This window comes from Protopterus annectens, chromosome 1.part0 (genome assembly GCF_019279795.1).
Source record: "Protopterus annectens isolate FY-2018-M chromosome 1.part0, PAN1.0, whole genome shotgun sequence".
Taxonomy (NCBI): domain Eukaryota; kingdom Metazoa; phylum Chordata; order Ceratodontiformes; family Protopteridae; genus Protopterus; species Protopterus annectens.
Window position 1 is genome coordinate 717,712,831 of NC_056725.1, and position 16,304 is coordinate 717,729,134.

The 16,304-nt window shown below is 37.5% G+C and overlaps 1 protein-coding gene across 5 annotated transcripts in view; it reads right to left on the bottom strand.

Annotated features, from left to right (window-relative positions):
• LOC122794270 (RNA-binding protein Nova-1-like) overlaps nt 1-16,304 on the bottom strand; it is a 494,050-nt gene that overhangs the window by 366,038 nt on the left and 111,708 nt on the right. For 2 of the 5 annotated variants that reach the window (XM_044062566.1, XM_044062548.1), the window contains exon 2: nt 12,877-12,939. The exons of 2 other annotated variants lie outside the window; for them this stretch is intronic. The gene's annotated coding sequence lies outside the window, so the exon portion shown is untranslated. Of the gene's footprint in view, nt 1-3,074; nt 3,160-12,876; nt 12,940-16,304 lie in introns of those variants that run through there. One more of the 5 variants, XM_044062557.1, reaches the window with a different exon arrangement.

Below are 16,304 nucleotides of genomic sequence, written 5' to 3' on the forward strand. Positions count from 1 at the left end.
CTTGTCATAATTCCTTCGAAATCTAGTATTTCCTGACCTATAGTGTACATCTTTGTTTGGTACTATTGCTGAGATTATTACTGATTTGGGCTGGATTAAGTCACTGAATGACACTCTTTAGTGGGCAGACATGAGGATATTCAATAATCCCTCTCTTTCTCTCACAAACCACAGGAAACAAAGTGCTTAAAAAGCTTAATTTCATGCAAAATATATCACTACATACAACCTGCAGGGCAAACTCAGCAATTCACCCCAAAACCAAGAGTGACAATTAAAAGTACTTCACGTTTTCAGAGTATTAAAACAAAACAAACAATTTATTCTTCTCCAAAAGATGTGACAATGCAGGTCAGGAGCAAAAAGTACCACCCATACCTACCGTGGTCTCCATCTTGCAGGTAAGGAACAGATCCCTGGTCTTCACAGTATTTAACAAGCTCCGTATTACATTTTAAACAGCTTTTTACCAGTCTTACAATACACATTCAGTTCTTTTTCATGCAGAGCTCTTCTTCTCTATTTTACTTTCTTGATTTGGACTCACTACTGCCAGGACTACTAAAGGTGCTGTCAACATTGCCCACACTGATATCTTGCATTCATCTAGAGTAGTAGCCATATAACTGATGATTCTTAACAAAAAGAAAAGTATATGTATGATTTGCAGTATCTCACCAAGTGTAAACAGCTGTTAGGCCTTTGAAATTATTCTCTCTAGCTATGGTGTTGGTAGTTTTTCAAACTGTGCCAATTTTTTCAGTCTGCAGCTTCTCTATTATAGCATTACTGGCTTTATTACTTTACACTTAGGTTGATGTAGGATGAAGGACAGTGGTAACAGTGGCATCCATCTTAAACCCAAGTCCAGATCTAAATAACACAGCCTCAGTCAACCGTGCCTGTTGAGGAAAACATGTAGAGACTGACAAGCATAAAGCCCAGCATTTGCTTGCTTACTCCTTGCTTCCAGTAAAAAAAATAATATACAACAAATAAGGTCAGGAACTGTAAATATGTTCTACAGTGTCATATCTCTGACTGATTACTAAATGCGAGTCTATCAGGAGCTCATTCATACTCTTAACATAAAAAGATGGTTTTTCTAACAAGCCATCTCGAATAAAGGCTAGCTACACATCTGAAGGCAACATGCCCTGTTATGGACATTCATAGCATAAACCAATTACATAAAACATAGGTCCTCTGACTCTGCTGCATTGGACCTCCCTCAACCAAAGAGAAAGCCCAGTAGTTTGGCTCTATGGCACAGATGAATGGAGCCCTGATTGTGACACAGGTGACTGAGGTTTGATTAGCAGCCCTCCAGAAGTGGAGGAGCCAGAAAATGAGTCAATGGGCATGGCCCATTTACCCCTCCTCATGAAAGAAACTTTGGTAGTGCAAAGAGAAGATCAATTTTCATGGTGGAACATGGGAAAATCACTTCCTGAGCTTCAGAGTGGCGGTGGGGTTGCTTGCTGTCAATGTCGCTTACTCAAGTGTGGATAACAAGAGTGGTCATCACATTGTGTGGATTCCTTCCACTGCTTGCTTGGTCATGAGCAAATAGTAAGAGCAACCTAAATGTAAAAGCCCTTGAACCACTCCTGATGGCTGACTGAATGACGACCCATCCCATCCCATCCCATCCCGTCCCAGTCAATCCTCGCTTCATTACGGAACAAATGGCTTAGATGGGGCAGATGACTGGCAGACAGTACTGGCACAGTCAGCAAAAAAACCCTAAGTATCACGTTTGCAATTAGGAAAAATAGTATGTGTCTCGCACCTCAAATAGCAAGATGTGGCTCAATATGATATGCTGTCACTACTGCTGCACAATACATTAGCATTTATTTGTTGCATTTGTTGACTATCAATATGTAGTTTTCAACTGATCCCATATAACCAAAAAACACTACCAGACAGTTTTGCATACATAATTTTTTGGACTTGCTTAGGCTTCCCCTTAAATACTGCCTGCAATTCAATATGGTCTCAGTAAAGTAGATAGCTTAGAGGACTATAGATCCAAGGCCAGACACACTGGAAGTAGAGTCGAACAGGACTATAAAGTGACACATTACTTTTCCTAAACAATGCACTTGCTGTGTGTTTTCACTGTAAGTGTGTTGTCTGTTGCAGCATTGTGAATGCTTTGTCCTTCCTTCACCCCTTTAAACAAAATCACCATATCCCAGAATCCCCTGATGTCCTAATATCTGTCTTTTTTAGTCAACTAATAAAAATGTATTTTAGCCATTAAAGCAAGGTTAAGCCATACCTTTCAACTGTCCAGAATTACACAGAATGTTCCGTCTGTCCCTCAAATTTTTTGTGTTTTCTTGTAAGTCAACGAGTACTGCTGTGAGTAAATAATGATTCTAATGCAAAAAAATGTTACAATAGCAACATTCTAAGTTGACAAGAGCAATATTTAAAAACTGTCCTTAATTTTGGGCCTTTCACCCCTCCATTATTTTTGGCTTTGTCCCTGATTGTAGCGTTAAGCGTTTGAGAGGTATGAGTTAAACAATGTCTTTACTTTAATAAACCAACACTCTCCTCATGAGTGTGAAAAGGGTTTACAGCCTGCTGTCATTATGTCATTAATATGCTGTCACTAAGAGCTTACAAGACATACGTGTTGCATCAGAATGTCAAGATGAAAGGTGGGGACAAAGTTTTATGCGTACTTCAGGATATGGGGATTGGGCCAAACAGCTACTGCTTGCAGCAGAGACTCACATTTAGTCTGGATCCATAGTAAGAACCAAGCCTAGAGTGGAGAGCAGATTAAGTGCAGTTACTACGGACTGCTGCAGTACATGAGAGCACATGTACAGAGGAACCAGCAACGTTTGTGCAGAATCAGGTCTGCATCCTCCATAACCAAGAAGGAATGGCTGTATGTGAGAGACAGATGGAGAGGAAATGGAAAGTGAGAGGCAGACAGACGGGAGCAGTGACAGTGAGAGGCGGGGTGAGACTAAGGAACAGCGAGATGATGACACTGAGTGGCATGAAGAGAGGCTGACCGGGATTACAGGAGTGTGGATTTTTATACTTACAAAAATCCAAAGTGTAGTTTATTTTCTTCTGCCCTCAGTGTAGTTTCTATGTACAGGGCAAGGACACAAAAATCCATGATTTGTGCCCAGATCTGCCATCCAGCCTGAGAAGACAAAGAAAGAGAAGCTATGAGGAAAGTCTGCCAGCAAATGTCAATATCACAAAAAGACCAAAACATTTATTATCCTTCCCTGCAACGTCTGCAGCTTGCTGCTTTGCTTTTAAAGTACATTTTATCAAGTTTCTTCACTTCCTGTACACACATTCTAAATCACACAAATTTTATGCATTTAATTGTTGTATGAGTCAAGGCCTTAATCAGTGTCTGAGTTGTTTAAATGCAAGCATAGCTCTTTGTACCAGGGCATTATTTATTTATTTATTTACTGTAAGAGGGTGGTGCTTACATGTTTTAAAGCACTAAAATTCTGCTTTTTTTGTGTTAAGTGGAGTCATGCTATTTATGCCAACACTAGCCTCCCACTGAAGTATACTGAAGTCAGACACTAGAAAATACAGATGTTAAACAGCAGCATCATCTTTTTTATGGGAATATTCTGAGCACAGAAGGACACTTAGATGGTCATCATGCACGTGCTTGTGAGCACAGAAGGACACTTAGATGGTCATCATGCACATCCTTATTATCACAAAAAAAGACTGAGATGATCCTCGTGCATGTGCTTGTGAATACAGAATAGTAATGAGGTGGTCATCAGATGTAGTGTTGTGAGAACGTAAGGACAATGAGGTCATCATCATGTGTCTGCTTGTAGAAACTGATGGTGCAATGAAAAGCTATCTACCTTATAATGAAGAACGACAAAAGTACAGACTAGAGTGAAGTGTAGGTGGGCCAGAGAAAGGTACATTACAACAGTCAATAAATGGAAAGGATAAAATGCTGAAAATAAGAATTCCCAATTAAGGTCACTATCACAACAGCTAGCCACAGCCATGACAGAAGGATGGAACAAAAGTAATAAAAACGGACTGTAAGACCAACAGATAATTGTGTCTTGTGATGAAGCGTAAAGGTTTGGAAGTCGGAGTAAATCCTGGGTACTTTGATTAGTTAGAGCTGCTGCGCAACATTTGCAGAGAAGAGCAATGACATAACTGTTTGTGTCAGTTACTAATCTTGTCAAAGCAATATGAGAAAACATAAAAGACAGGACCCATACAAAGGCAGAACAGACTAAGTCAAGTTCCCTAGTCATACCTGCAAGGCATACATTGTAGCTAGATACTAAATTACACAAGTAGAGCTGATTGTTTGACAGGAAAAGAGAAAGAACTAAACGCAAAAGGCATTAATAATGGATTTATTAAAAACATTATTTCAAAAGAAACACCAAACAGAGTCAGAAATTTAAAGGAAATATAAATGCACAAACCAAAGAATGAAGCAGCTGCACAGAAAGGCAATCTGTCCACTGGTCACAACAATGACAAATTTATAAATGAGGTTACACAAAGATGGCTGCATGCCATGAAGTTATGGCTGGCATGAATGTTTCACTTTACTTCCACTCACAGTATGTGTGTGTCAGTCTAAATTCTACAAATCCACCTACTTGTTCACAAAAAGCAAGAGGTGTGCAAGCAAATGAAGCCCTGGAAAATCTGCCACAGTAAAACTTATGGTAAGGAAATGTTTAAAAATAAATTTGTGAAAAGGTTAACACCACTCTTGAGAAATTTCAGACATAAATAAGTACAGAGGGTAGGGTTGTGCAATAACTCACCTTATGAAATGGGTGCAGAAAGAAAGAATCTGAACATCTCTCTAAGAGGTGTTCTTCAGTACACCTAAAATGAATCCACTCAGAATGATTCTAAACCCCCAAAATATTTTTATTTCTTAAGTCCTATAACACATCCTGGGTTATATGTGTTGAACAAATATAACTGACAGTCCCCAGTCTTGTAAGGCATGAACACTTTGGGTGCTTCACAATACCCAGTTGTGACTCTAGAGTGTGACAATACAGTTGTGAGACAAAGTAGTTAAAGGACAGTCCAGCTATAATACAGAACATTCTGTACGTTCTCTTCTATTTATTTTGTTGCCCTTTAAAAACGGTATGGAGACTACATCAACAAGTGAGGCTGAAAAGCCTTTTAAACAGAAGTAGAATGTTCATAAGCATACATACAATGCAAAAAAAAAAAGAAACAAATATGAACACATACAATAAATGAGAAAGGCACAGTACTTAAGTACTACTTGTATATAAAACACAGCAAAACCCAAGTCCTAGTACAAATTATGATCAACCAATGTTAGTTACAAATGGAGAGGCAGACCTTAAAGGGGGTTCAGTAATAGTTATGGTAGTTAATAAGCCCAGTGTATGTATTCAGTAGCAACAAGCAGGAGGAAGGCACACTATCCTGCACTAGTGATCCTATTATTTGTACATCTCCTGCTATTTATTTTATTTATTTATTTTATTTTACATTTGTTTACCGGGATAGTCTGAAAGGATACATGTCCATTTTCAACGGAGGCCCGGGGAGAAAAGCTCCACATAGACAAACTTACATAGATTACACAGAAGTTAGCAAACAATTATAAAAACAAAGTGATTATATACAATGGCTTAGTAGTGTTCCCTAGTAGGGAGTCACAATTCTCATGGACAGACACAATTAAAAGTAAGAGACATCAGATTGGAAGCAGAGCTTGGTGACGTAGTTACAAGTTATGATAATTACATAATATGCTTTCAGTTTATAACTTAATCAGGGTTGGTACATGGGCATAGCCAATTCACTATGAATTGAAACTATTGTGTGTTGTCATACAGCTGCACATTAAAAGGATTGCTGCTACATGATTTGTAAATCTGAGATTACAAAGCAAAGCAGTTGACAGGCTCCATAAGGGAGGATGGGCGACCATTCCGTAAAGAACTGCTGCAGCAAAGCCTGTTTTCAGAATCTGTCGGTGAGTTGGCAGTTGGCTCTTTAGCAGTCCCACAGATATTCTGAATACATATATTAGGATGGTTGAAGAGATAGCTGATGACTTGGTAGAGTAAACCCTAACCAGCAAGGAATGTTCATTTGTGCTTATTGTAACAAGAAAACAATGCAATTAGATAACCTAAGTAAGTAACCTGTAGGAAATGGTCTGTTTTTTACTAAATATCCTCGTTTCCCCTTTATAAAATAATGGGGCAATTGACCAACTTGACTAATGGGTTTTGCCCTCTATATATAAAATCTTAAAAGCTTGTGAATACTTTTACAAGACAAAACACTTTTCCCTTTGCACTCATACTTAAAATAGAAAACTAGATGCTGACTGGACTGATACAGAGTAAACTCATAGATCACTTTAGACATAAAGAAGGAATTTCTCCTGAGAGACAAACTTTCTCATTCCTTAGTGAATAGTGAATAATGTTCCTTTAAAAATAAAGTCTGAAACTCAGAAATCGTTTTAGCATAAATTACAGCTGCTATTTATTTATTTGCTTTTGTTTACCATAAAAATATTTCTGTTAGATAGGACTCACGACAAAAGTAGTTGATAGTACTATAAAATGCCCACATGTGAATATATATAACACACACACAGGCACATAAAAGTTGTAAAATGGTTTAAACAAGCACTACTGCAGTGTTTAATTCCACTCTGACAGAGCATTTAATAAGTGGAAAAAAATCACACTTGCCTCACTGAGTCACGTGTGCCCATATCACTCCATCTGTGACACAGTGTCAATTACTGTGATTTTATTTAGCAACAATTTTCCACTGCAATTCGAGACCAGCTCTTCCTGCCTTTGTCTACTGCTCTTAAAACACCAAAACTCAATCAACAAGTTAGTCGGTGGCATGGTAATTAACCCGTGCTTAGCAGGATTCAGCGACAAAAGATCCAGTTTAGAAACACTTACACCACTTGTCCAGCTGAAGACATGATTACTGGCACTTTGAGCACCTAAAACTGCAAGCCATGATTCAAACCGTATAAGCAAAATGGGAAAGACAGAACATTATGAGTCCTGTCCAACCACTGATTAAGCAGAGTGCTATAAACACCACCCTGCTCTCTTATTTCATTCACCATCTTACCGTTGGTCAGAGTTGGAGAGGAAGAGAGAGTAAAGAATATAGAAGTTACAAACACATGTATATGTTACAATGACATCTCATTTTACAACTAGAATAATCAGTTAACCTTAAATCCTTCTGCTCACCCCTCACTAAACAGAGCTTTAAAAGCTGAAGCCTCATTAACCATTCCTGAGGACATTGCTTTACTTAAACCAATTTTACCATAAACTGTAACTGACAAACCTGGTCATTACAAACATATAAAAGACTGTAATATGGACTCATATCAAGTATAGTTAAATAAAATATCAACAAAAGTGCACAAGTGAATTTATAACAGATTAAACTGTCACTGTATGTAAATTAACAATTTAATCTTCTCACTCATTTAAATTCACTTTATTGTAATCTGCCATTTATCAACCAGCAGAAAGTCTACACACTTATCTGCAATCATTACTCTAGAACTCTTTTTCCAGAAATGTGGGCTGTAATGTTCTTAAATGCAGAGCAGAACATGTGCAACAGGGTAGGGCAGTGTCATTAAAAGTGGGGCCTGAGAAGGAAAGTCTAGGCTGTCTAGGGTCAGTTCTTTTTCTCAGGGAGCAATATCTGCAAAGTGGAGTTTGAAAGGTACTAACCTATAAAGAAGAACAGATATCACAGCAGAACTAAGCAATAAGAATCTTTGTGTGTGTGTGTGTGTGTGTGTGTGTGTGTGTGTGTGTGTGTGTGTGTCTGTGTCAGTGTGTGCATTTTATGACTATGCACATACGTACTCACACATATGCCAACAACACACACACACACACACACACAAACAACCTCCATGAATCCTAACACATAAAAAGGCTCCACTCCCTTCTCTGTTCTGTAAATAAAAAGTCTGTGTCTCCTTCACAACTTCATTCAAAAGACAGTATAATTTCTTTTTCCTGTGGTACTGATTCAAAAATCTCTTCAGTTCAGACTGCTTATACTGCTCTTAAATTATCTTCCATTTTACCTCTTTGGCTGTTCTTTCTTTTAATACCATTTCCTACCTTGCCCTCCCTGTTAGCAAGGAACTCTGTCATACAATGGCTCCCACAGCCTCCTTCTGCAGGTGCTGGTCTGCTAAGGTGCTCATTCTAACTTAATTGTTAAACAGTTACTCTTTCCTTAGTTCCTTCCATACCAGCCCACCTTTCTGGACTGCATCATGTGCTGTTCTGCCTGTTGAACATGCAACATGACAAGTCTACTAATTGTACCTTGAAAATACACACTTCTACCTGCCCCCATAAACTTCCCTTACAGAGTTCTACCCAGACTCTGGTCTCCGTCTGAGACTCATTCTCCTTACACAGCAGTACACTACTGTCTAGTCCAGTCTCAGCCTTCACAGATCCCAACAAGTTACTCATGAACTTCACATCAGTACTGCTACACACATGTACAGGGCAAAAATAGTAAGGTCAATGCAGAAGTAATGCCTCAGGGGTTAAATGTCTGGTTGGTGGTCATACCTAGGTTTTGGAATGAACTGAAGATGCCTGACATGCATCATAGGGAGATGTAAAGAGCATGAAAAAGATTGTTTCCCTGTAGGAGGTAGGATGAAGGAAGGGATAAAGCTGGAAAGGTGACTGACATACAGCTGCTCAGTGCACATGTCAGCAATATCCACAATTTATTTACAGAAGTGGGGAGGACAGAACACCATGTCTTCAGGACCATTGAATGGTCCATTTCTTCAAGCTGAAACAGGACAACCATTCCAAAAGCCAAAATGATCACATAGCTGGAAGTTCAATACAGATGCAATTTTCGGGGACTAAAGAAAGGCCTAAAGCTAATTTGCCATATCCCAATATACTAATTTAAATTTAATAGTTTCATAGGTTGGTACTAAGCTATCGGCTCTAGGATCTATAAAGCCTAGCCATAACAATTCCCTGGATATTTCTTCCCACAATATTTACTTCCATGCATTCCTGTCTAGCAGGGCGACTGACATGATCCCCGGGGTGAATTTCCTATCTCCCATCCAATCGTCAAGTAAAAGACACCTGAAAATCTGATATACTAGCCCACCAGCCAACATTCTGAGATGCACTTCTGCCACACAACAAACACACTGCTGACAGAAGTGAAAATGCCACCACACAGCCCACGGAGTTTCACTGAGTCTAGGTTTCCATTTGTTCCACTAGTGGAATGGCTTTCATGACAACTTTGGATCACTAGAACTTGACTGCGATCAAAAGATCAAGCATGTTTTCTTCCCTAAATCAAAGTACCTAATTCAGCAACTGAACTGGATCAAACTCCCTAACTTACTTTATCTGAATCAACTAACTGTCGCACACTCAGTCATTTATAAACCTGACTTCTGTCCAGCTCTATCAGACCTTGTACAATCTTACACTAATCTCAGTTCACTCAGGCCATCAGACAAAGTGCTGCTTAAAGTTATCAAAACTCATAACTCATATGGTGACTCCTTATACAGCCACACAATAGCCAAATCCTGGAACTTTCTCCCCCAGCATATTCTATCTATACCTGATACTCAGAACTTCAAACAGCTCCTAAAAGAATATTTCTCAAATCATTGGTTATGCTCCTGCACATCCTCAGGCTAATGTATATCTATCCTCCGACACTGTTTCCTAACTCATTTCTCTCTTTCAGCCTGTTGCTATATCAGTAATTCTGACTTTTTATATACAAAACAAAAATCTTTTCTGATTCTATATGATGTTCTGTACTTTTACATTCTGTTATAACTTTATTTTACCTTGTGAATAGATTCATCTATGCATTTGTCTCTGTTTAGTTGCATTACACATTAAATTATGTATTGCTTTATCTATTTGTACTATATTTTGTATTTTGTAACTGTTTACAATTTGTTGGAGCTTTTCTCCCTGGGTCTCCACTGAAAACGGGCCATCTGGTAATCAAATGTAATAAATAAATAAATAAATACCTCCACTGAAAAGCAAGTACATTGTACGAATGTCAAGGGAAACCACTGTTGTTAATTTATTAAGAAAAATAAAACCTTAGTAAGATATGACTGATATTATTTTGCACAGTAACTAACTGCAAGTGCTAAACACAGCCATTACTATATTCTAAATGCAGCTAATACAGTACTGACATGCATGCAAACTAACCAGGATTGAAGCTTCTGAAAACTTCATGCAAAAACTGATGCAGATTAAATAAAATAAAATAAACTGAATGTCTATCATTCGTACACATCTGTGTGTTCTTTTAATAAGTAACATTGACAATAACATTTCAAAAAAACTAATCAATAACTAGAATGTCCACAGGATAGGGAATGGGTCTGGTGACCACTATAGTACAAAGGCAATTGCCATCGAGTCCACTGAGCTGCTTAAAAGGATGAAAGTTAAGGTGTGGTTGTGTAATGACAATGTAAACCTGCTGTCACATTCAAGATAGGTGAGAGAACCACAAACAGACAGACTAAAAACCTTCACAATGTTACCTGAAAAAGAACCAATGTTTATCAGGGTCCAGAAATACCCTAGACATGGGAAAACTACAACATAATGTACTGTTAAAAAATACAGGAATTTTACATGTGCAAATGTAAAGAAGCATCTGTTAAGACAACAGGGACATGGGTGCTTATGTGAAAGCCTAAAGTGGGGCAGGACTCAAATCAGGAAGAAAAAAATTACCTTTGATGTATCCCAATCCCATCCATTCTGCTTAAAGGTGCAATTCTTCTCTGTCAGTTTCTAGTCATACCAGTAACAATAAGCACTATGCTGCCTGAAACAGTACATCATACAGGTCACACTATTTCATAGGAATAAGACTGTTTCAGGCATCATATTTGCTTAAACTGTTAGATCACATATAAATGAGAAGATACAAAGACTTAAAACATTGCATTGAGATAAAGAGGACAGGAAAAAGAAAGAAGGTCTGAATATTATACCATTTCCTGTACAGTGTACCTTAATATTCTGACTCAAGTTCTTGTTCATACCCAGAACTATGGTGGTAGAACAAAAACGGGTATATATTTTGTGACAGAAGACATCAAGTACCCATTACTTTTTGTATTATAAAGACAAGTCTCAGTTTTTTTACAGCTTTGAATAATTTTATTATGATGCAAAAAGAAGAGGATTTAGTTGTCTTTAATGAAAAACCTACTAGTGGTCACAATTTACACCTTCCAAGTTGACTAAACAATCAATGTACTATTTTGGCATCAAAACTTAACTATAAATTGAGTCCAAGTGAAACACTACAGAGCAATCTGATAAAACGTGCTTCAGAAATATATGAAAACTTAAAACGCCTGAAAACATATTACAGTTGCTCACCAAAACTGATTTCTTTGTTGTGAGCATAAATTCCAGTCTGTTAGTCGCAAACTTATTTACAACTATGCAGCAAAATGAAGACCTAAAATCCATGCACTGACAACCCTCTGATATGGGTTTGTAAAAGACATAGAATAATGCATGTGATGTTTAAGACCACATTCTTTTCTTATCAAATGCCAAACACCAATGTGGCTGAGAAACAAACTTTGATCTCAGACATCTGGTTGGCTTACCTATTCTATTTCTGCTTGCCAACTCCATCCAAAAGCTATTAAAATATATTTATATATTTTTTTCAAAATATTTTGAAATGTTGTATCACACTGACACATCAAAGCCTTTCCAGTTTATCTTACATATTTTAATTTAAAAGACCTCCCAAAATGGGCACGACAGGGACTATTTCTCAGTATGTTCATGTTTCTGAAATTCATTTTGTGTCCTCACAATAAGACAGAACCTATATGTAATATGTGAGGAGGTTTCTTTCTACATTTAGCAGAAATAACAATGCTGAAAGTCAATGACTTTTCAGTCTACAGAAACACTGTCTGTGTTTTCCCGCTGAATTTTTCTGAATTGGGTTAATCATAAGTTGCTAAAAAAGACTTTTGTGGTATAACTAAATATTCTGCACAAAGTGGTAACATAACAAGGTTTATTAACTATTCAAAGATGCAATTCCTGGGTAATTTCCAGAACCATAGTACTCTTGTTTAGGTGTCAAACGTCCCAAACGAGTTCAGCAGCTCTGCTTATTACAAACAGTCATTTCTTTATACATCTAGTAAAGCTGATAACAACAGCCTTTTATTGTCATCTGTTACAAATATAAAAGCAGCATTTAACTGGCCAAAAATGTGACTACTTACCAGTTTGTTTACATAGTGATGCGGTATAACTTGCCACTTTTCTTCATTTAAGGACTTCTCCAATGGAGATGCAATAATGGGATGGTGGGTTTGTGGAGCCATATGTTCTCAGATTGTGTGAGTTTGAAATGCTTTTTGAAGGAGGATGAATAAGTACTACAAGGCTCATCAGTGAAAAATTTCAGTTAGGAAAAGAAAAAAGAAAATGGTGTATGCAGAATCACGATTCCGTAGTCAGCTCTGAAGGAGGATCACAAAATGCAACATCCCTGATCATGGTGAAAGAAAAGTACATCACAAGCAACTGGAAATCTAATGTAGCCACAAAAGATAAGCTCAGTGGGTACAAAGAATGATAAAGGAGATGCAGATGATCAAAGAGATTGCTGAAGTTAAGGAATGTGCCCAATGAACTGGATTGTATTGGTTAAAATGCAAATGAATACTAGAAGAAGAGAAATAGAACAATATTTGATAAATGATGAGGAGGGGCTGACCTCAACTCTTGCTTAGGGTCCGGTGGTATAAACATTTTCTGTCTTGTTGATTTAATTCAGCACCTAGAAATAAGCATATAATAGTCTAAAGAATGCCATTTAAGAGTGTGACAAAGGTTAAATACTTTTGTATAGAACAATTACACTTAGGGATATATTAAAATCCATTATAATTTTTGTTAAAAGTCTTCTTTAGTGAACTTAAATCATCACAATATTTATCTTGCACAGGACATATGCAGACATCATGTAAATGTTCATAATTTGCCATCAGCTCTTACAATCCTCAGTTCCTATTCTCTTGTCAATAAATACATAAATAAACAATCACCTTGATATTACTTTGTTATTGCTTTCCTGTTATTAATCACAGCATTATATTTGTTAGCTATCCCTTTAATAGGGCATTCTCTTTCCAACTACTGTAAAGAACACAAACCCCATGTTTGTGTATTAGCATTATGCCATCTACTTTAAAATGATTTTATATCATATTATCAAGGCATTACTCTTAAAAGGCATTACACCTTAGAAAAACAAGGCCATGTCAACTCTCCCTCATCTTCTCTAATCTGTAATGTTCTTGTTATCCCATCCATATTTATGACAACTTAGTTTTACCAATATCTTCTCTCATCAATAAGGTCATCACGATGTGGTGCTTGTGTGCAGCAGTTGCATTTAGCTAACACTAATGCTGCTTTCAGTGGGCCAAGCAAGCATGCTTAACAAACTGCTCTTAGACAATAAAATAGACATACACTACCTAATCTCCCTCCTGCACCACTTCATTATATTACATTTTCATATGAGATATACACCCTCCTCATGGTCAATCAACCAACTCTGACCCCTTTTACTCAGACAGAAATGTTTTCTATCAGGAAACATTGAGTACAGCCCTACCAAATTTCTCACATCAATACATCCATCAATATCACCTTATTCCTGTATACTCTGTTTGCTAGTCTATCATACTACTGCTGTTGCCATGATGTTTGCCCAATTTGCCATCAGGCCACCTGAAGCATAAATTTCTTTAATACCATTTTATATATTTAAAACTCATCAGTCCAGAATCAGGTTAATCTCCATTGCACCCTGTTCTTGACAGTTGTAGCCTGTCTTCCACATACACTTCAACACTCCTTTATATTTCTTCTACTGTCTTCACTCAGGCAATATACTCTCTGTTACTATGTGAAGGCCACCATATACCCTGTACTATCATCTCTATTACAATCTTGTAGTGCATGGAGTGAAGTGATTATATTTAGATATTCAGAAAAAGACAAATCAGTTAAGTACTACTATAGCGCAAGAACCAGCCTTAACAAATGTTAAACACGGCATGCTTAACTTGTTAAAGTGGGGTCTCATGCTAGTCAGTCAGATCTACCAGTACCGACCAGCAAAAACAGTGGTAGAATAAACAGATTTGTTTCTACCAGGGATCCGTACCAGTAACATGTCCCTGACATTCTCTTATAAAGTTAGAAAGTAACTAGAACAACAGGATGTGTGTTCACCTGCAATTTCTAAGTCATAAATATATGTCATTATTTTCGGAATTCAGGCCTCAGTAATCTGTATGATGATGTCAGATATTGACAGCTATGCCAGGAGAAGTAGGTGTAACATATGACAGCAAAGCTAGCTGGAATTTTGTAAAGAATTATATGCCATTTGTACATCAGACTGATTTATACAGATGATTGTGATGAAAAATGTATTTGTAAAGCTGCTAGTGTTAAAAACATGTCAACAGTATACCCTGATGGACAGAAAAATAAATATATTATTGTAACTGTTTAAATGTATATGTTTTAACAGAGGATACTGGAACAGGTTTATCCCAATACTTTGAAAATAGATTGAAATTAAATGACCTGTATTAGGCCATAAGGATTGTATCTTACAGTTTTCATTGCAGCCAGAGACAAAAAGTCTGTACTATTTTATTTATTTTTTATTTTATTTTACATTTGTTGACCGGGATAGTCCGACTGGATGAATGTCCATTTTCAGCGGAGGCCCGGGGAGAAAAGCTCCAAGGGTAAGCAGATACAGCATTACATAATAACAGCATTACATATTACAAACAGACTATTTACAGAGATTACATAAGTAAGCAAGTTAAACAAATTCCACAGGTTACAGTTAATCCTGAGCACAAGTCAGGATTAAATTAAATTACACAGTAAACTGGTTAACAGATTTTTACACATTCGAGTTAGCCAGGCTTGATACATTGACATAGCCAGTTAAGTGACAAATGTTGTTTGAGTCTAGTTTTAAGTTGACCTAAGGTGGAAAGTAAGGTAATATTAGCTGGAAGTGAGTTCCAGGAATCTAATTACAGAGTTTGCAAAGAGAGAATCACTGGCTGTGTTATTAATTTTGCTAGTCTGAATTAGTAGTTTGTTAGAGGATCAAAGCGGTCTAGGATTGTTATAGGGGGTGATAATATTTTTAAGTGCAGGAGTATTGTCCGGATTATAGAGGATTTTATAGGCCATAATCAGTTGGTTATACTGGATTAGGCTAGGTAGTTCAAGCCAACCAAGCTGATTTAGATTGATGCAATGATGTGTCCTAAAAGGCAGCCCAGTGGCAAACCTGGCAATGTGGTTGTAGCAAATTGAGAGTTTGTTAAGGACAGTCTTGTTCAAATTTGAGAATAGAGGGGATGCATACAGAAGGGTTGAAAGAAGGTGAGAGCGAGCTATGGCAATTTTAGCTGGAGGGGTTAGGAAGGCTTTTATTCTGTAAAGTGACCTAGTTTTTTATTGATGGTTTTGATAGTTTGGTTAACATGTAGGTCAAATTTGAGATTATTGTCTATGATGACACCTAATAGTTTTGTAGATGGGTCAGGGAGATTATTGTGCCATCATTTGATTTTATGGTAAAGGTGAAAGCGGTAGACCTACGTGTTGGTGAAAATAACAGCATTTTAGTTTTTGGGATTTAGGATCAGACGATGTTCAGAAAGCCAGTTTTCTATTGTATTAAAGGTGGTCTGGGTAGCTGACCATAACTCTACTGGAGATGTGGCTGAGCAAATCAGAGTAGAGTCATCAGCATATTGGATGCAGCTGACTTTTGGGATGACAGTATAAAGGTCATTAATGAAGATGGAGAACAGCAAGGGCCCTAGTATAGAGCCTTGTGGTACTCCAAGGGTGTTAGGTAGAAGGTTAGAGAGTTTGTTCTGCCAGAGGACAGCCTGCTGTCGACCATTCAGGTAGGACTGAAACCATTGGAGGGCTCCAGTATCTAGACAGAATGTTTGCAGGGTGTGGATTAAAAGTTGGTGATCAACCATATCGAATGCCTTGGAAAGATCCAAAAGAGGGCTGAGGATATATAATTATTGTTGCGATTATGGTTTATGGTGTTAGTAAAGGCTAGGAGGGCTGAAGTAG